The sequence below is a fragment of the Nicotiana tabacum genome, chromosome 15 (genome assembly GCF_000715075.1).
Source record: "Nicotiana tabacum cultivar K326 chromosome 15, ASM71507v2, whole genome shotgun sequence".
In the NCBI taxonomy this organism is placed as follows: domain Eukaryota; kingdom Viridiplantae; phylum Streptophyta; class Magnoliopsida; order Solanales; family Solanaceae; genus Nicotiana; species Nicotiana tabacum.
Window position 1 is genome coordinate 76,723,924 of NC_134094.1, and position 21,554 is coordinate 76,745,477.

A 21,554-nucleotide genomic window follows, 5' to 3' on the forward strand; every position below is an offset into this window, starting at 1 on the left:
AAGAGGAGATGCGGACCGCAAAAAATTGCTCGTTGTCGCAGATTCTACCTGCGAACTGCATTTGCAAGAATTTGCTCAGGTGCTAAATTGAAGGTCCTCTGAACTTTTCTCCCAAAAATGCGGATCTAAATTTTCGGACTATCACAAATTTTTGCATTCGTAGGAGAGCAATCTCAGATAAGTCACTGAAACTAGGTTGACAGAGTGTGGTCACACTTGAAAAAGTGCGGACCGCACAACTACAAGATCTCCACTGCCCAGGTAACAGAGTGCGGACCGCATTTGGAATTTTGCGGCCGCACTCACCTTATTTTACCCTTAACCACAAGTGAGTATAAATAGAACAATAGGTCTCCCAATTACACTTTTCGCCATTTTCATCATTTAGTTGGGACTCTACTAAGGAACAAGTTTCTTGCACTTTTGAACACACAACTACCCATACTCCAATCGGTCCAATCATACTACCACAATCTAGTATGCATCACTTCAATATTGTTAATTTTCTTTTTGAATTTAATTTTTGTTTAACTTGTTTTTAGGTCATCTATGATTACATCCTGTATCTGTGTCTATTTGGGGTAGTTTACCATTGGGTATTTGTGAAATCATGCCTAGATGGGGTTGGGTTTTTCATTATCATGCCTTTACCATGTTACCCAGTTGGATTGAACACATAATTGCATAACTTAGGTATAAAATGACCTTCATCTGTAACTGTTCTATATTATGCGGACCATATTTGAAATTTAGTGGCATGCAATTTCTGATTTTGGTAGCTTGGATGATAACCCTGGTTGTGCTTCCACACTTTATTTGTGCAGACCACACTTGAAATTTTACGACTGCACAGAGAGGTCCACATTGTCCTTTAGAGAACTTCTTCTCTGGGACCTGAGAACTTTTACTTAAGTGCGGACCGTAGTTAGGTTTCTGCAGCTGCAGATGCAGGTCCATACTATCCTTCAGAGACTTCTCTCTGAGGACTTGAAACATTTGTGCAGGAGTGCGATCGCATTTCAATTTTTACGGACCACACTTCCTCTCTACGGACTGCACTTGGAATTGTGCGGACCGCACTTGAACCCTGTCTAATGCATGTTACAGATTAGACAACCCACTGCTTCTATGCTATCCTTTACTGCTATTGTGACCCTTAACTGCTTTGCAGATTATATATTAACTGAAAACTCTTTTTGGGCATACACAGATAATGGTGCGATCAAGAGGAAAAGGGGAAACCTCAAAAGGAAGAGGTACCCAAGAAAAGGGCAGAGGTGTCATGCACCCAAGTGTACAAAAGGCAATCGCCAAGAAAACAACTGCAGGCCGGGGGAGAGGTAGAAGCCTCTCAGAGTCAGATTCTTATGTCCTGAAGGAAATTCAATATCTTTATCTAAAGAGCACAATCATGTGTAGTCTCAGCCACAGGGGCAGTCTGAGCCCCAATGTAAGGCCCCATAAACATTTCCTAATTATTTAAGTTTTTAAAGCGTGCCAACGGTATTTGGGAATAACGTATTTGAGTATTAAATGAGACCTATGGGAAAGAGCCACATCATGTTGAATTGATAATGTATGTTTAAGGTGTGTTGGAACATACTAAGGAGTTTTGGAATTGGCAAGAACTTGTGTGGAACAAGTGGGACACATTAAGTGGAAACGATGTTTCAATTGGCACAAGACCCATTTTCAAATGAATATAAATCCGTCCATATATTGACTTAGCTGGTTATCTACCTATGATATTAAAGCTCTTTGAGTCTAGTTTCCAACGTATTAAATTGTTCGTCATTTAGATATTTTTACAGAAAGTTATGGCCATTTAACTGGACCTATGTCATATGCGCGCCCAAATGCGCGGCCGCGCATATTTGAGAGTTTCTGCCTCAGGTGCGCGGCCAGATTCACGGCCACTTGCCCAGGTGCGTGGCCGCGCATGTAGGAGCTCAGTTAATACCCCCAAGGCCGGGTAGAGAGAGGGGTTAAGTCATTTTTTTACCTAAAACCTGATATTTTAGAGAGAAGTGAGAGTGTTCTAGAGAGAGAAAGTAGATGAAGTATTTTGTTCATCAAGATCTTGTTCAAGCATTGAAATCCAACAAGGAAATCTCACAAGATCTTCACTCAAGAGGTAAGATTCAAACCCCTAGTCTTCAATTTTGAGTTTGGGGTAAAAGATGGGTGATTTGGAGTATGATTTTTGGGTGTAAGAGTGTTAATTATACATGCTTGTACCAATAAGGTTTGTGGGAAGATTGTTAAGCTAAAATAAGTAAAGATGGATTGTGAAATGAAGGAAATCTTGTAGAAGAACCTTGTAGCCAAATTTGCACACCTAGTATTTGATAAAATGCTCAAATGAGCTGAAACCATGAATATCTCCCTAATTTGTGTTCAATTTTGTTATGTCTCAAATAGATTGGGATTGCTAGAATTTCCAGAACGTTGTAGTAATTTAAGGAAAGCTTAAAGCGAGGTATGTTGGCTAAACTTCTTTCCTAGAATTGAATTCCATGATGTTCTTGTAAGTCCCGAGTTATTCTTTATAAATCAACTATTCCGAATAAGCTTTGTGTTGAAAGGTATATGTTTAAAATGTGTTCCGGATACTCTTATCATATGATGTTATCCTTCGGGAATGTGTTCAAAGCATGAGTTGAGTATAAAAATGTTATGACTCCAAGTAGTATTTCAAGTGAAGGCTATTATGCCAAATTGTGTAAGAAGTCTCAATGTACATAAGACTCTTAATTGCTCATAGGTGTACTAAAAGTCGTGATTAGGGATTCCTTGTTGTCGATAATCTATATAGATGCTTGAAAGTGAAAGTAGTGAGTTAGGGATATAAAGTGTGAACACCGTGCCAAGAATGAAAGTCATACTTGTGGCCAATAGCGCCAACGAAGTGAAATGATGTGTGAAATGTTATGAAATGAGCCTTGATTCAACTATTCCAAATTGACTCCAAACATAGAATTATCCAAAAGCTTATGTACTCAAGTCATGTCCAAATGTGGTTGTTCTAACTAATGCTATACTTGGTGGGTATTTCCAATATGTTTTGAGTTTTTACGTATTCATGAGTTGAAATTGTGTATTGGCCTTTTTGGGAAAAGGTATTGCAAGAGTATTATATGATGATGCTTATGATGATAATCCTTGAAAGTAAAGAATGAAAGTACGGAATATGATATGCGTCCATAGTGCCATGAATGAAGAATAATATGTATAGCCAAGGGAGCCAATGAAACAATGATGTTGTACATAGTTGAAAGTACTAATGAAGTGATATATGGTATGAAAGGTTATGAGATGAATGTATTTGTACTTTTGTTTCCAATGTGTTATAAACCCTTACGTTCTTGCGAGTAAAAACTATGATATTCCTAAATGTTCTAAATGTTCTTAATGTTATATAATCACCCATGGCAAGTACAAGTAAGCGATAGTATGAACATGAAATGTGGTCGTTACCTAAGTGAGAATTATGAAGTGTTGTATGTCCCAATAGTTTCAACTATAGTTGTATGCTTCTGAAATAATGTATGTAAATAACTTCGATTGTTAAGTCCCCAAGAGTCATGAACCTAGATAATGACCTCAAGAGTTCAAGGGAGTGAATAATGAGATGGAAGGGAGATGTCCTTTGTTAAATGATGATGGACCTTAAGAACAGGAATGGGCCCATGTGCCATTGAAATCGACTTATTGATTTACCATGCATGTGCTAATGTAATGAGTTGTGTTTCTCCATGATGAGCATGAACATGAAGTATTCTAATGATCTGAGTAATTACGACCTTAACTGTAATGACAAACAATGAGCTTTGAGTTTATATATGGTATTGTGATTAGGATTACACCTCCACCCGCATATATTGGGGTGAGGCGGTAGGGCCGCTTTGTGATGGAATTTTGGTATTGTGATTGGGATTACACCTCCACCCGCATATATTGGGGTGAGGCGGTAGGGCCGCTTTGTGTTGGAATTTTGGTATTGTGATACACCTCATCCCGCATATATTGGGGTGAGGCGGTAGGGCCGCTTTGTGTTGGGATTGTGGTATTGTGGTACACTTTCACCAGCATATATTAGGGTGAGGCGGTAGGGCTGCTTTGTGTTGGAATTCTGGTATTGTGATACACCTCCACCCACATATATTGGGGTGAGGCGGTAGGGCCGCATTGTGTTGGGATTGTGGTATTGTGATACACTTCCACCCGCATATATTGGGGTGATGCCGCAGGGCCGCTTTGTGTTGTAATTTTGGTAATGTGATACACCTCCACCCGCATACATTGGGGTGAGGCGGTAGGGTCACTTTGTGTTGGGAGTGTGGTATTGTGATACACTTACACCCGCATATATTGGGGTGAGCTGGTAGGGCCGCTTTATGCAGGAATTCTGGTATTGTGATACACCTCCACCCACATATATTGGGGTGAGGCAGTAGGGCCGCTTTGTGTTGGGATTGTGGTATTGTGATACACTTCCACCCGCATATATTGGGGTGAGGCGGTAGGGCCTCTTTGTGTTGGAATTATGGTATTGTGATATACCTCCACACGCATATATTGGGGTGAGGTGGTAGGGCCGCTTTGTGTTGGGATTGTGGTATTGTGATACACTTCCACCCGCATATTTTGGGGTGAGGCGGTAGGGCCGCTTGTGTTGGGATTGTGGTATCGTGATACTCCTCCACCCGCATTTATTGGGGTAAGGCGGAGGGTTGCTTTGTGTTGGGATTGTGGTTTTGTGATACACTTCCACCCGCATATATTGGGGTGAGGCGGTAGGGCCGTTATTGATGGAAAGTGGTGTTGAATTTATGCCAGTGCCGATGAAGAGACGTGAGGTGGAGGGCCACTTTGTGTGAAGGTGGTTATAGAGGACCCCCGAATTAATATCTATAAATGATTAATGGAAGCTCTTAGTAGATTGGCTCGACGTTGACAGTTTATCTAAGCCCTTTTACTGTTACCATGATTCATCATATTCATGTTGAATTTTCAAGCCTTTGAATAGGTGTGTTTGTATTGTGTAAGTAAACATTATGAACGGTCTATGATACACACATGTGTATTGTATAGGTAATACTGTGAACGGTCTATGAGACGCATAGGTGTATAATATGATATGTGAACAGTAAGGACGGTATATGAAATGTATATGTGTAAAATAAGGGAGGAAGCTGCCACTATCATTGGCCTTGTTTGTACATGTTATTACAATTACATTATATTATGTATTCCGCGTATAGATCATATGGGCATTCTATTTTGAAAGAGGAATTTTAGCTATACATACTAGTGTTATTCGACAGTACTAACGTCCTTTTTGTTGGGGGCGTTGTATCTTTAATAGATGCAGGTGGTTCTACAGCAGGTAACATTGATCAGTGATAGCAGTACACTCTTTTCAGCTGATTTGGTGAGCCTTACTTTATTTCGGGGTCATGTATCTTTTGTTTCTCATGTACTTTGTGGTTGAGGTATAGTCGGGGCCTTGTTGCCGGCATTTTCATACTACTCTTCTATTGTACTTAGAGGGTCCGTAGATAGGTTGTGGGTTGTGGTTGATGTTGGGAATTGAACTAGAAATGTTGGTATTTGGAAATCATGTTTTTTTTCTTTTCATTAATTATATAAACTCGTAATGTTTTGGAAATTATGAATGAAGCTGCCAATGGGAATGAAAAGGAAGTTGTTAATAAAATCTTTTCAGTGTTTGATTAATGGAGTACATCTCCTCTTTATTCATGGATGAGTTTGGGTAGAAGTAAATCTAACAGTCTTGCTCGGCCAGGTTCTCTCGGTTGAGCGCCGGTCGCGCTCCCCGAGTTTGGGGCGTGACAAACTTGGTATCAGAGCTTAAGGTTTTAAAGTGTCCTAGGATGTCTCGAAGCCGTGTCTAGTAGAGTCCTTCTTATCGGTGTGTTGTCGGCCACATCTATAATGAGGAGGCTACTTGGGCATTTAGGAATTGCACCCTTCTTTGATACTTCAGATCGTGCGATAGAGCTCAAGGTAGGAAGCCAAATTTCTCATCATATCTCATTTTTCATATGAGTAACCCACGAGTTCGAGGCAGCGAGGAGTGAATGAAAGAACCAGTTCCTAGGGGAAGTGTCCCTATTTTTATTAATGTTACCCAGCCACTAGTTTATGTGGTGAGAGCACCTAAAACATGAAAGAGGGTTATTGGCATCAATAAGCCGAAATGTTTGATGTGAAAGAAGAGCCACCCGGGTTTAGCCACTCGGTTTATGTTGAACGATTCTTGAAATATGTTATGGTTGTGATTTAAAAGTGTACTTGTTATATGTTATGATTTAAATATGTGCAACTCATGTCTAGATACCACTTCTGTTAATGTAATGCCCTTAATGTTGAGATCAGTGTTGTTAAAATATACTGTGATACTTTGTTAAGTTATGGATATGTTGTTAGGGTGGTTTTGGTGATTCTCTGGGAGGTGGTTAGGCCCAATTACAGGGGAGACTCTGCCGAAATTTCTGAAAAGTTTTGGAGTTAGTCAAATTTGGGGGGATTGAAATGTTTGAAAGAAGAGTCGAGTTATGTTAAGTGTTTGGGGCCGGACTTTACTCCTCATTCGAGGACGAATGATCTTAAGTGGGGGAGAATGTAAGGCCCCGTAAAACTTTCCTAATGATTTAAGTTTTTTAAAGTGCGCCAACGGTATTTGGGAATAACATATTTGAGTATTAAATGAGACCTATGGGATAGAGCCACATCATGTTGAATTGATAATGTAGGTTTAAGGTGTGTTGGAACATACTAAGAAGTTTTGGAATTGGCAAGAACTTGTGTGGAACAAGTTGGACACATTAAGTGGAAAGGATGTTTCAATTGGCACAAGACTCGACTTCAAATGAATATAACTCCCTCAATATAGTGAATTAGGTGGTTATCTACCTATGAAATTAAATCCCTTTTAGTCTAGTTTTCAACGCATCAAACCGTTTGTCATTTGGATATTTCTACAGAAGGTTATGGCCACTTTACTGGACCTATGTCATATGCGCGCCAGATGCGCGGCCGCACATATTTGAGAGTTTCTACCTCAGGTGCGTGGCCACTTGCCCAGGTGCGTGGCCACGCACGTAGGAGCTCATTTAATACCCCCAAGGCCGGGTAGAGAGAGGGGTTAAGTCATTTTTTACCTAAAACCTGATATTTTAGAGAGAAGTGAGAGTGTTCTAGAGAGAGGAAGTAGATGAAGTGTTTTGTTCATCAAGATCTTGTTCAAGCCTTAAAATCCAACAAGAAAATCTCACAAGATCTTCACTCAAGAGGTAAGATTCAAACCCCTAGTCGTTAATTTCTAGTTTGAGGTAAACGATGGGTGATTTGGAGTATGATTTTTGGGTGTAAGACTGTTAATTATACATGCTTGTACCAATAAGTTTTGTGGGAAGATTGTTGAGCTAAAATAAATGAAGGTGTGAAGGTGGTTATAGAGGATCCCCGAATTAATATCTATAAATGATTAATGGAAGCTCTTAGTAAATTGGCTCGACGTTGATGGTTATCTAAGCCCTTTTACTATTACCATGATTCATCATATTCATGTTGAATTTTCAAGCCCTTGAATAGGTGTATTTGTATTGTGTAAGTAAACATTATGGACGATCTATTAAACACACATGTGTATTGTATAGGTAATTCTGTGAACGGTCTATGAGACGCATAGGTGTATAATATGATATGTGAACAGTAAGGACGGTATATGAAATGTATATGTGTAAAATAAGGGAGGAAGCTGCCACTATCATTGGCCTTGTTTGTACATGTTATTACAATTACATTATATTATGTATTCCGCGTATAGATCATATGGGCATTCTATTTTGAAAGAGGAATTTTAGCTATACATACTAGTGTTATTCGACAGTACTAACGTCCTTTTTGTTGGGGGCGTTGTATCTTTAATAGATGCAGGTGGTTCTACAGCAGGTGACATTGATCAGTGATAGCAGTACACTCTTTTCAGCTGATTTGGTGAGCCCCACTTTATTTCGGGGTCATGTATCTTTTGTTTCTCATGTACTTTGTGGTTGAGGTATAGCCGGGGCCTTGTTGCCGGCATTTCTATATTACTCTTCTATTGTATTAGAGGCATCGTAGACAGGTTGTGGGTTGTGGTTGATGTTGGGAATTGAACTAGAAATGTTGGTATTTGGAAATCATGTTTTTTTTTCTTTTCATTAATTCTATAAACTCGTAATATTTTGAAAATTATGAATGAAGTTGCTAATGGGAATAAGAATAAAGTTGTTAATAAAATATTTTTAGTGTTTGATTAATGGAGTACATCTCCTCTTTATTCATGGATGAGTTTGGGTAGAAGGAAATCTAATAGGCTTGCTCGTCTGGGTTCTCTCGGTTGTGCGCCGGTCACGCTCCCCAAGTTTGGGGTGTGACACCCAACTTGTGCCTTCCACATCTCAAAGCACTTCTCAAGCCATAGCTAGCACTAGTCATGAGTCAAATGCAATTGGACAAGACTTTGATTTTGATGATTCCCCCGATGGCGGAAAATGGGGAAAGGTTGCAAGAGATGGCACAATGAGGACAAAGAAGAATGTGGTATGCGAAGACATGTTCTTAAGCTTCAATGCCTATATGGATTTCCGAAGGCAGTAGACAGAAAGTTCCCTCACTCATGAAAGAAAAGTACAATCCGACAGTCCTAGAGCAGTTTACAAAGAGGAAAGGGTGGATGCAGTTCACTGAAGAACTGGTGGATGTCAAGGAGCACCTTTTCAAGAATTCTACGCCAATACGACGCATATTGTAAAAGGGACCAAGGTTATGAAAGTGAACAACCTAAAAGTGAAATTTGATCAACGCACTTTGAATGCCAACCTCAGATGTGGAATCGAAAGAGTATTTGGCTAAACTGGCTGAGAAAGAGGAGGCCCGACCCTAGATCACGGAGATTCTTGCATCTGGCATACTCTCCCTTAGATAAGTGCCAGAGTGCTGATCCTCCGCTAGACTCTGAGTTTCGAGGCAAAAGGGTGGTAAACTTTTGTGTGTACAAGATTTGATCCATGCCTGAATGAGAACAACTTGCCTCTGGCGAGAGCAGTGCTAGTAGCTTCTCTCATGGTCGGTTACCCAATCAATGTGGGTGCTCTGATGTAGGCCAGTATCTCTCTCGTAGCACAACAGGGTAACACCTCCTTCCCCCTACCCCAACACCATCACAGAGTACTTGATAATGCCAAAGTGTAGTCCAAACCATTTGATAAGAAGGTTAAGCAACCGGCCCCTTTGATCTGTACAAGTTGCAAGACCCAAGGAACCCAAAGAAGAGCAGTCAGTCGTCTACTACTATTAGCCAGTCTAGTGAGCCTGTAGTAGTAGCTCCTGGTCCCTCTGATATTCCTTCCACTTCAGCCGAGACTGCCACCAATGCTGGAGATACTGTTCACGAGCCACCATCAGCCCCTACTCCATTGCCTACACCAGCTCTGAGGTCAGTGCCTTTGCCTACTGGCCCACTGTCTGTTTTATGAGTTTCTCAGACGCTGGTGAGTCTCAATAACTAGATGGAGACAGCTAAATCAAAGTTGTCCGAGATATCTAGTATAGTTTCAGGGCAGCCCTCTACACAACCGTACCCTTATAACATTGACATGAAGCTCACCAAAGTCTTGGACAACCAGAATGTGATTATGAACACACTTGTGCAGCATGGTGCAGTGATTAAGCGGTTGACCAAGCATGTGAAGAAGATGAGAAAGACACAGGCTAGCAAGAAGTCAGTTGACTCACTCCGAGCTGAGGTGAATAGGATAGCTAAAACCGGCAACTTGCCATTTGACATGCTGATTGATCCCTCCTAGCCTCACCCAGCTCAGACTTCTCATGAGCCCCCTGTTGCTCAGCCCGAGGAGCCCCTCCTTGCATCCATCACTACTGTTGCAGTGTATGACATGTTTACCTCTCAATCAGATCCCGCAGATGATAATGACCCCACCTAGTTAGCTGAGCCGACTCGGACTGATCCTGCTGTGATAACATGATGACTGCGGACCCTTAGGGAGTTTCTTCACCCCTCTCTGCTCTTTGATATTGTTTTGTTAAGCATTAGGGACAATTTTACTTTTATTTGAGGGGCGGGGATGGTGGAGAATTTGATGTTTGATGATTGATACATTTGATGACATTGGGATGTTATAATTAGATGATTTATTTTATTTATCTTAAGTGGTTTGATACATTTAGTAGTATTCTATAATTTTAATTGTTTTGGTAGTGTAAATATTATGCTTTTCCTTCTTTTGTTGATAATAAGCCTTTGGTTTTCTTAATGCCATGGTTCTTTCCAAATGTGATTTCTTGTGTAAACCGGATGACTCTTCCCGAGGAGGGATAGTGTGACAACTTTCTTAAGGAATGAGTGTGTTTCATGTTTAGGTAATTGTAGTAGTAAGTAGTAATGAATGAAATCCCTTATCAAGTTAGTATATGAAAACGAGTTATTTATGCTTCATGTGGTACCAATATACTTAACTTCATTCTTATGGTTTGAGACAAAGTTGTTGTAAATCATTTTTGAAAGAAGTAACTCTAGCAAAAGTGACTTTGAGGCTCTTGAGTTGTCTTTGATATTTATTAGGTAGTTGAGTGGACCATAGAGATCTTTAGTTTGATTGTGGTTGTTGTGGGTTTTACACTTTATCCTCATTTACGGTCTATCTGCATGAGAGGTGAGATGAAATTTTATTGTTAGTCCAAGTGCTTGAGTGAATAGTCTAGAACTTCCCCAAATGTGCTTTAAGGTGAAATTTTAAGTTTGCTTAGTTTGAAAAATAATTGTAGGCTTTCCTTGGACCATTTGAGCTTTCAATTGCCATCCTATAATCGTTATCCTTAGTCAATCCCCCTTGAGCGTTTAGCCTTTCTTTGTTGATAATCATGTTATAAGCCTTTACCCATTTTGAACATGATATCCTCTTGGAACCCAAACCCTCCTAAGCACTCATATGTAGTAAGTGGCACAAAGCCTAAGTTTGGGTGAAAAGTTGAGAAATCTTAAAGAGGCACCAAGGCATTAAAAAGAGAGAAAAGAAATGGCCTCCATGAAAGAGAAAGTAAGAAAAGAAAGTATTGTGAACAAAAAGAGGCCCAAAGAGGAAAAAAAAAGGGCGGTTGATGAGATTGAGTAATGCACGTACCTCTAGTACAGAAATCAAGGGACGTACATATTTCTTTTTCAGGAAAAGGACCAAGGGAAGATTGCAATTCCCTTGAAGATCCAGTATTCAAGTTTTCATATTTCAAACACAAATACTGGAGGGACTATATAATATTACCATCTCTAGAAGAATTCCAAAAAGAAGTAAAGAATTTCAAGAATGTGAAGAATTTCAAGAAAATTCAAGTTTAGTTTAGAAAAACAATCACGAAATAAAGTATTCCCAAGAAATTTGTAAATTATGAAATAATTTTTCTACGAGAAAGCAGTTATAATATTCACATAAAAGAATATTGACTTTGAAATTCAAAGTTAACGATTCAAGTTTTTCCATATTTTTACAACAACATGAATACGAGACGTCATCTTCATTAATATCAATTTCTTAAAAGGGCCCTCTTTTATGATTAAGATCGTATGTGTTTAGTTACGACAACAAGAAAGAAATTTACTTAATCAAAATATAAAAGTAATGGAATAAATGAATCAAAAAAATTAAACGGGCAAAATAAAATATGTATAAAACGCATGGAAAGTTGACATAAATATTTCTCAAAAACAAAAAAAACACAGATTCAGAAAAAATCTAAGACTCGGGAGGAACATCTTGTGCTAAAAGATTGTCAGCCGAGCAATGATCGACAATTCAAGAAGAATCGGCTTGGGGTCTCAAAGATAAAGGTTGAAAATTTTTCTCTGCATCTTCCTTACTCACATCACCCTTAGAATATTTTTCCTCGGGAGTGGAGAAGCTTTGACCTTGCTTAGACACTTCAATGGCTTCCTTAGCCTTAGCAAGTTCAATTTCAAGGTCGAAACCTTCTTGGTTAGCTTCAGTTTGAAGCAGGCGTGGAGGTATGCCCAGCTTACATCCATGGTCAATTTATCTTCGAGGGCATCATACTTCTCCACCCATTAATCCACTTCTGTTGTAAGTTCTCTTTCTCTGCCTCGACAGCATCATAAGAAATCTTCAAAGGTTCCAAAGAAGATGCGAGCTAATTAATTCTCTCAGAAGAGGCACAAAAATCCTCCTTAGCATGCGTGAACCCTTGAACTAGTTCACCTGTGCATATCTCTTTTTGGTTGAGAAGTTCTTTCAAACTACGAATCTCCTCTATGGTCTTAGAATGTTGCTCGGAAAAGTTAGCCTTCATTTTACCCTTCTCCTTCTCCACTTTATTTTTCTCAGCCTTTGCCACCTCTAATTCAACGGTCGTTAGCTTGAGTTGTTTCTATAAAACCTCTTTAATTTAGCCAATACCTCTTTCTCTAATTGAAAACTCTCAAATTGTGCCTTCCAATTATCATTCTCCGTGCCTAATTCCTCAACTTGTTACTCAATCTAATCCACTCTAATCATTAGCTCTATACATGTGTCACGACCCAATTCCCACCATAAGTCGTGGTGGTGCCCAAAGCGGCTGTTAGGCAAGCCACTGACAATTCATCTCTACAAACAACCGCTCACAATACTTTTTAAAATTTAGAAATGAAATAATAAAGCAGAGAGATTTAGGAACCATGATAAAATACTTTCATTGTTACTAAGTCATGAAATATGAACAAAACATAAGGCGAAATGATATAAATTTCAAATACAACCAGGAATATCTGCTAAAAATTTCCAAAACTCGGTGTCACAAGTGCTCGAGCAACTAATAAAATATACAAAATAAATACAACTAATGTCCTGAATGAAAGTAGAAAAAATGCAATAAACATAGGGGAAGGACACTCCAGGTGCTGCAGGTCGAAGCGTGGAGAGCAGCTCACCACTAAGTCTCCAATTAATACGCTCATGCGCCTGAGTGACCACCCAATGTACCTATCTCAATACTTATAAAATTAGTGCAGAAGTATATCATGACGCGTATCCAGTAAGTATCTGGTCTAACCTCAAATAATTAGTGGCAAGGGATAGACGTCGACACTTACTAGTGGTACAATAAGAATGTACACAAAAGTACACAGGTGTGAAGCATAATAAGTAGCAAGGAAACGGGTAAATATAAATAACATGATTCTAAACATAAGAATATTTACAAAATCATCAAATGTCATATACTACCTCCAAAGAAACAAATATAACCAATATCAAGCTCTAATGTCAAATCTCAAGTTAGGAAAAACTGTGCTCTGACTCCCTATTGAATGTTACACACGATTATGCCGAGGCGAATGACCCAATCCCATAAGGATAAAGTTACATAATACCGCCGAGGTCGTACGGCCCGATCCATAGATGCATCTCATAATACTACCGAGGCAAACGGCCCACTCCCATAAGGATATTTCATAATGTTGCCGAGGCGAAGAGCCCGATCCCATAAGAGTAGAGAAACTTTTATCGGGTCACTAGCCCAACTCACGAAGGTATGTGCGACTCAAGAAATAATGGAACTACCAATCACATAAGCACAACACGAAGATATGAATGCAAGAGGAAGCATAATTTTACCGACAATCAAGTATCCCGCAAAAACTTAAATTAAAGAGGCTCGATGATATACGTAAATTCTATTCTCAAGCTCAGTTATGAAGTCAACAAGATTAATTCAAGTAGTGCAGTTAAGGAATGATGTAAGTCTAAGTCTACCTGGACATAACCAGGAATATAGCTTACGCACGGACACTCGTCAACTCGTACGTACGTAGCACCTATAGCACGTAGCACATAACAAATAGAATAACTACAGGGATAATTCCCTCTTACAAGATTAGGCAAGAGACTTACCTTGCTTCCGAATCCAATACTTGGCTCCAACACTTTACTAACACCTCAAATCCATGTCGAGCAACTCGAAACTAGCCAAAGCAACGTGAAAACTGATCAAACTATACTGAAGATCTCATAATTTAACTATCAGAATCAATTCCCAACCCCACTCGGAAAGTCAACAAAAAACAACCTTGGGCCCACGCGCTCGAAATCTGAAAATATTTGAAGATAAATATTACCTATGGCATCACAAACTCAAATATATAATTTATTTTAAATTTCATGGTCAAATCCCATTTTTACCAATTCTAGGTTTTTACCAATTCCGTCTTCGCATTCGCATAGGCTCATTTGCATTCACGAAGAGGAGCCAGGTTCTCCATCATGTTCGCAAGGTCGTCTTTGCGTTCGCGAGGTCATCTTCGGGTTTGCGAGGTTGTCTTCGCATTCGCGAAGTGCAATAGTTGACCCCTCCAAAATTCCTTCTTCGCGATCGCGGGACCTCCTTAGCAGTCGCGAAGCACATCAACACTAGAAAGAATCTGCCAACTTTTGACATATTCTGGATGGTTCAAAATTTATCAGAGCCACCCGAGACCCCGTCCAATTATACCAACAAGTCTAATAATATAACGCTGACTCACTTGAGGCCTGAAAATATTTAAAATAATATCACAACCAAGAATCGCATCCCAAACTAAATTAATCAATCGTTCAAACTTCTATATTCTATCTACTAACTCCGAACGCAATAAATCATTTCTAAACAACTTGGAATGGAACAAAACTTCACACACAAGTTTGATATGACAATACAAACCTATCCTTAGTCTTGGAATACCAAACAAGATTCGATATCACCAAATTTCACTCCAAGTCAAACTTAGAGAACTATATAACCTTCAAAATGCCAATTCATTGAATCCCTCCCAGATCGCCCGAAACTCAATCCGGACAGATGCCCAAGTACAAAATCACCATACAAATCTATTGAAACCTTCAAATATAGATTCTGAGATCGTTTACTCAAAGTATTGACTTAAGTCAAACTTTGCCACCTTAGGCCACTATTACGGAACTAAGTGTTCTGAATTTATCCCGAACCCTTCCAAAACCAAACCAACAGTCCTCACAAGTCAAAAAATAAGAAAAGCACATACAGAAAGTATTAAATAGGGGAACAAAGTTCAAGAAGGAAGAACAATCGGTCGAGTCATTACATTCTTTACCTCTTAAATAAATGTTCGTCCTCGAACGGGTTTAGAATCATATACCTGAAGTGCTGAATAAGTGTGGATATTTGCTCTGCATATCTGACTGACTCCTCCATTGAATTCACAGTTGAAATCTTCTTAGACCTCAACTCGAGAACATGCCTATCAACAATGGCAATCGGTTCCTCCTCGTAACTCAAGCTCTCATCCATATGAACTATGCTGTAATCCAACACATGGGACCTGTCGGCATGGTACCTCCGGAGCATAGACACTTGAAATATTGGATGAACTCTTGATAGGCTAGATGGCAAAGCAAGCATGTATGCACCCTCACCAACTCGCTCAAAAACCTCGAACGAACCAAGGAACCTCGAACTCAACTTGCCTCTCCTCTCGAATCTCATGATACCCTTCATCGGTGAGACTTTCAAAAGTACCTTCTCGCCCACCATAAATGACAAATCACACATTTTCTGATCCGCGTAACTCTTTTGCCTGGACTGTGTTGTGCGAAGCCGCTCCTGAATCAACTTTACCTTATCTAAGGCATCCTTTACCAAATCAGTAAGATATAACCTAGCCTCGCTGGCCTCAAACCAACCAATGGGGGAATGACATCATCAGCCGTACAAGGCCTCAAATGGAGTCATCTCGATGCTGGACTAATAGCTGTTGTTATAAGAAAACTCAGCCAATGGTAAGAATCAGTCCTTCTGCTCTTCGAAAAGCCTGTTTGGCCAAGCTGCAAAAATCAGCTTATTAAGAGAAGTGCTATTTCGCAAAAGTGTTTTTCAAGAAAGTACTTTTGGTGAGAAGCAGTTTGTGTTTGGCTAATTAATTTGAAAAATACTTCTGAGCAACAATTAGTGTTTGGCCAAGCTTTTAAAAACTGCTTCTAAGTGTATTTTTCTCAAAAGTATTTTTTAATAAAAGTAATTTTGGAGATAAGCTACTTTTGTTTGCTTCTCCAAAACTGCTTCTACTTCTTATCAAAACCACTTTTTTCTTTCAAAAGCTTAGCCAAACACTTCAACTTTGAAGAAAAAAGCACTTTTTTTTGAGAAAAAATGCTTCTAGGATTGGAGAAGCTTGGCCGAATAGGCTAGAAGTCAATCGCACATGCTTTGAGCATATCCTCCAGAATCTGAACTGTCCGCTCCGACTGCGCACCGGTTTGCGGATGAAAGGCCGTGCTGAGCTCTACCTAGGTACCCAACTCACTCTGTACCGCTCTCCAAAAATACAAAGTGAACTAAGTGCCTCGATTTGAATTAATAAAAATAGGCAGTCCATGCTACCATACGATCTCGTAGATATAAATTTGGGACAACCTCTCCGAAGTATAAGTAGTCATCACCGAAATAAAGTGTGCAGACTTGGTCGGTCTGTCAAAAGTGACTCCCTCAGGCCATCAACATTAGGAACACATAAATAACCCTGGAGTCACAGCACGTCATCATCATCGATATTCACCTCTTTGGCATTGCCTTGTAGTGCAACCTCTCTAAGCACCAGCAAGTGCAGATCATCATACTGATGAGCCTTAATCTGTTCTAATAAAGAAAGCCGAGTCACAACACATGAAAGAACTCGACTGGGCTCTGAAATATCCAACCTCACAAGTCGGTAAGCTAAGGAGTGAATATCCAAAACTAATGGTCTCTCCTCTGGTGGAATGAATGCCAAACTAACAATACTTTCGGCCTTTCTACTCAAGGAATCTGCCACCACATTTGCCTTGCCTAGATGATAAAGAATGGCGATATCATAGTCCTTCAGCAACTCAAACCACCTGCGCTGCCTCAGATTCAGATCCTTTTGCTTAAGTAGATGCTGCGGTGATCGGTGTAAACCTCACACTACACTCTATAAAGATAATGCCTCCAAAACTTGAGATCATGAACTGTCATAGCCAACTCCAAATTATGCACATGGTAATTCTTCTCGTGGAGATTCAAGTGACGAGAAGCATACGCAATAACTCACCCCTCCTGCAGCAATACACAACCTAACCCAATATGTGAAGTATCTCAATACACAATGTGCATCCCTGAACCGAAAGGCAGAATCAACACCAGTGTTGTAGTCAATGTGGTCTTGACCTTCTAAAAGCTTGTCGTGCAATCATCAGACCACCTGAACTGAACACCCTTTTGAGTTAATCTAGTCAAAGGAGCCGCAATAGATGATAAGCCCTCCACAAATCGACGATAATGCCCTGCTAGCCCCAAGAAACTCCTAATCTCAGTTACTCTGTTAGGACAAGGCCAACTCTAAACTGTCTCGATCTTCCTGGGATCCACCTTAATACCCTCACCCAATATGACATGGCCCAAGAACGCCACAAAATCTAACCATAACTCGCACTTAGAGAACTTAGCGTATAACTTCTATTCTCTCAAGATCTGAAGCACTACCCTCAAATGTTGCTCATACTCCTCAATGCTATGCGAGTAGATCAAAATGCCATTAATGAAGACAATGACAAATAAGTCATGATATGACCCGAATACCTGATTCATCAAATCCATAAATGTTGTTGGAGCATTAGTCAAGCTAAAGGACATCACTAGAAACTCGTAGTGCCCATACCTAGTCCAAAAAGCTGTCTTTAGGACATATAAAATGCAAATCCTCAGTTGATGATACCCAGATCTCAAGCCGATCTTCGACAACACCCTATCACCCTGAAGTTGATCAAATAAATCATCAATGCACGATAACAGATACTTGTTCTTGATGGTGACCTTATTCAGCTGGTGGTCATCAATGCATATCTACATGCTCCCATCCTTCTTCTTCATAAATAACATTAGTGTGCCTCATGGAGACACACTTGGCTTGATGAATCCATTCTTGAGAAAATCCTAAAGATGCTCCTTCAGCTCTCTCAATTCTGTTGGAGCCATACTATAAGGAAAAATAGAGATAGTTTGGGTGTCTGGTGCCAAATCAATATCACAGTCCGGTGGCATGCCTGGTAAGCTAGCATAAAATACATCGGACAACTGCCATACAACAGGAACTGAATCTAACATGTGAGTCTACACAGCGGTATCTCGAACAATGGCCAGATAGGCCAAACCACCCTTCTCGGCCATATGTCAAGCCTTCAAGAAAGAAATAACCCGACTATATGCACTACTAAATGAACCTCTCCACTCCAGTCTAGGAAACTCTAGCATAGCCAAGGTAACAATCTTAGCATGATAATCAAGAATGGCATAATACAAAGAAACTCAATCCATGCCCAGCATAACCTCAAAGTCAAATATATTGAGCAATTGAGGATCAGCTCTAGTCTCATACCCACAAAAAGTCAAAAGACCAGTAAACCTGATCTACAACAATAGAATCACCCACCATCATGGACACATATACAAGAACACCCAGGGACTCACGAGATACATCCAGATAAGGAACAAAAAAGAGAAGAGACATAGAAATAGGTAGACCCTGGATCAAATAGTACCGAAGCATTGCTACGACAGATGGATATAATATTTGTGATCATGGTGTCGAAGGCTATTGCATCTGGTCTAGCTGGAAAGGCATAGAATCTAGCTGGAGCGCCACCTAACTGGCCTCCACCTCTAGGGTGACCCCTACCCACCTTCCCTCATCCTCGGCAGGCCGGACGGTCGGTGCGGTAGCTGGTACGGTAATCATGGGCTGATGGTCCTGTTACACTGCCTTGCCCCAAAGTCTGGGATAAAACCTCTTCACGTGACCAAACTCCCCGCACTCGAAATAACCATTCAGTTTGGGAAATTGTTGGCTCTGGATCTAGCCCTGATAACCTAAGTACCCACTAGAGGAACCCTAAATAGCTGGTAGATGGTAGATGGTAGGTGCTCTCTGGAATGGCGCTCAAGTAAGGCCGTGCTAGAGCACCCCGAATAGGCTTTGGTGTTGACTACATAACTCTGCTAGTATGGCCCTTCCTGAACTGAACTCTTCCCCAAACGGGGCACTACTGAAACCTCCAGAATTCCAAGGTCATATGTCCTTCGATGTGAACTCTCTACCCTAAATGTGGATACGCTCGATCCTCCGAGCTATCTCCACGACTTGGAGGGAAGAAGTCCCCAACTCTGCCTCTCGGTTCGCAATAACTTGCATCTCATAGTGCAAGCCCGCAATGAACCTCTGCACCCTCTCTACCTCTATGGGGAGTAATATAGCTATATGGAGAGATAACTTAGTGAATCTCACCTCATAGTCGGACACAAACATCTGACCCTGCTGGAGCCGCTCGAACTGACCCCGTAACTCTTCCTTCTGTAAGGCTGGAATATACTTCTCCGGGAAGGTGTGCATGAAAACTGATCCCATGTTAAGGGAGGTGAACTTTCTGGCCTACTCAGAAGATAAGACGGCCAACATTTATGGGCCTTCCATTCTAGCTGAAAAGTGGTCAAGTCTATCCTATTGGACTCCACTAGTCCAAAATTATGCAGACTCTCCCTACAATGGTCAATGAAATCTTGTGGGTCCTTTGATGGCTCACCGCCAAAGTAGGGAGGATGAAGCCTAGTAAATATGTCCAGCCGCTTCTGCTTTTCGATGGTCGTGATCGGTCTGGTCTCTGCTCTAGCCACTGGAATCGGCAAAACTTCGTTCGCAGGCACTACCCCTAGGGTCTGATAAATAGCAGTAGCATGCCCTGGCGCATGAGTGGTAGGGGTCTGTGCTACCCCTCCCGCCTGAGATGCGGCCGGGTCCGCTAGAAATATTTCGGCTAGATTGATAGAGTTCATGAACCACAACATATGGCCCATGACCTCCTGGAAGCCCGGCGCGATCATGAACTCTGTCAGAGCCTGCTCAGCTGCAGGTATCTAATCATGCTCCTCAATAATATGATCCTCCACCGGATCCACTAATGGTGCCATTGGGGCAACTCTTAGATGCCCTCGCCCCTCGACAAGAGCTCTTAATATCCCTCGGCCTCTAGCTCTACCTTTGACGACCGGGGGAGTAGCCCCTCCGCTAATGGATGATGCTACCGCATGCGTTCTCACCATCTGCTAGAGAATAAGAGAAAGATTTAGACTTAGAAAAACATCGACAGCACGATAGGAAATGAATAAAGAGAAGTTTCCTAACACCCTATAGCCCATCCAAGATAAGCACAGACATCTCCCACACTGATATGCAAGACTCTACTAGGTCTGCTAATGACTCGTGAAACCAATGTGAATCTAGTGCTCTGATACCAAGCTGTCACGTCCCAATTTCGTTATCGGCTGCGATGGCACCCCACGCTGCCGTTAGGTAAGCCAATGGCAATTCATCACTACAAACAACCGCTCATAATACTTATTAAAATTTATAAATGAAATAATAAAGCGGAGATATATTTAGGAACCATGATAAAACACTTTAATTCTTACTGAGTTACAAAATATGAACAAAACATAAGGCAAAATGATTTAAATGTCAAATACAACCATGAACATCTACTAAAATATCCAAAATCCGGTGTCACAAGTGCACGAGCAACTAATAGAATATAAAAAACCACTACAATTAATGTCTGAAATAAAAGTAGACAGAATGAAATAAATATAGGGGAATGAGACTTTGGGTGCTATGGGTCGAAGCATGGAAAGTAGTTCACCACTAAGTCTCCAGATGATATGCTCAGGCTTCAGAGTGACCACCCGGTGTACCTATCTCAATACCTGCACAATTAGTACAGAAGTATAGCATGAGTACGTAAATCAACACATACCCAGTAAGTGTCTAGTCTAACCTCGAAGAATAAGTGGCGAGGGGTCGACGTCGGCACTTACTAGTGATCCAATAAGAATGTACATAAGAGTAGACACATATGAAGCATAACATGTGGCAACGAAATAGGTAAATACAAATAACATAATTCTCAACATAAGAATAATTACGAAATCATCAAATGCCATATACTACCTCGAAAGAAACAAATATAACCAATATCAGATACAATGTCAAATCTCAATTCAGGAAAAACTCATATGTGCTCTGACTCCTTATCGAATGTTACACACAATTCTGCTGAGGCGAACGGCCTGATCCCATAAGGATAGAGTTATATAATACTACCGATGTCGTACAACCAGATTAAATGATGCATCTCATAATACTGCTGAGGCGAATGGCCCGCTCACATAAGGATATTTTATAATACTATCGAAGCATAATTTTACCGACAGTCAAGTATCCCGCCAAAATTTTAAGTAAAAAAAGAGGCTCGATCAAATAAGTAAATAATATTCTCAAGCACAATTTTGAATTCAAGTAATCAACAGGCAAGATAATTCAACTACTATAGTTAAGGCATGATGTAAATCTAAGTCTACCCGAAATAACCAAGAATCTAGCTTACGCACGGACGCGCATC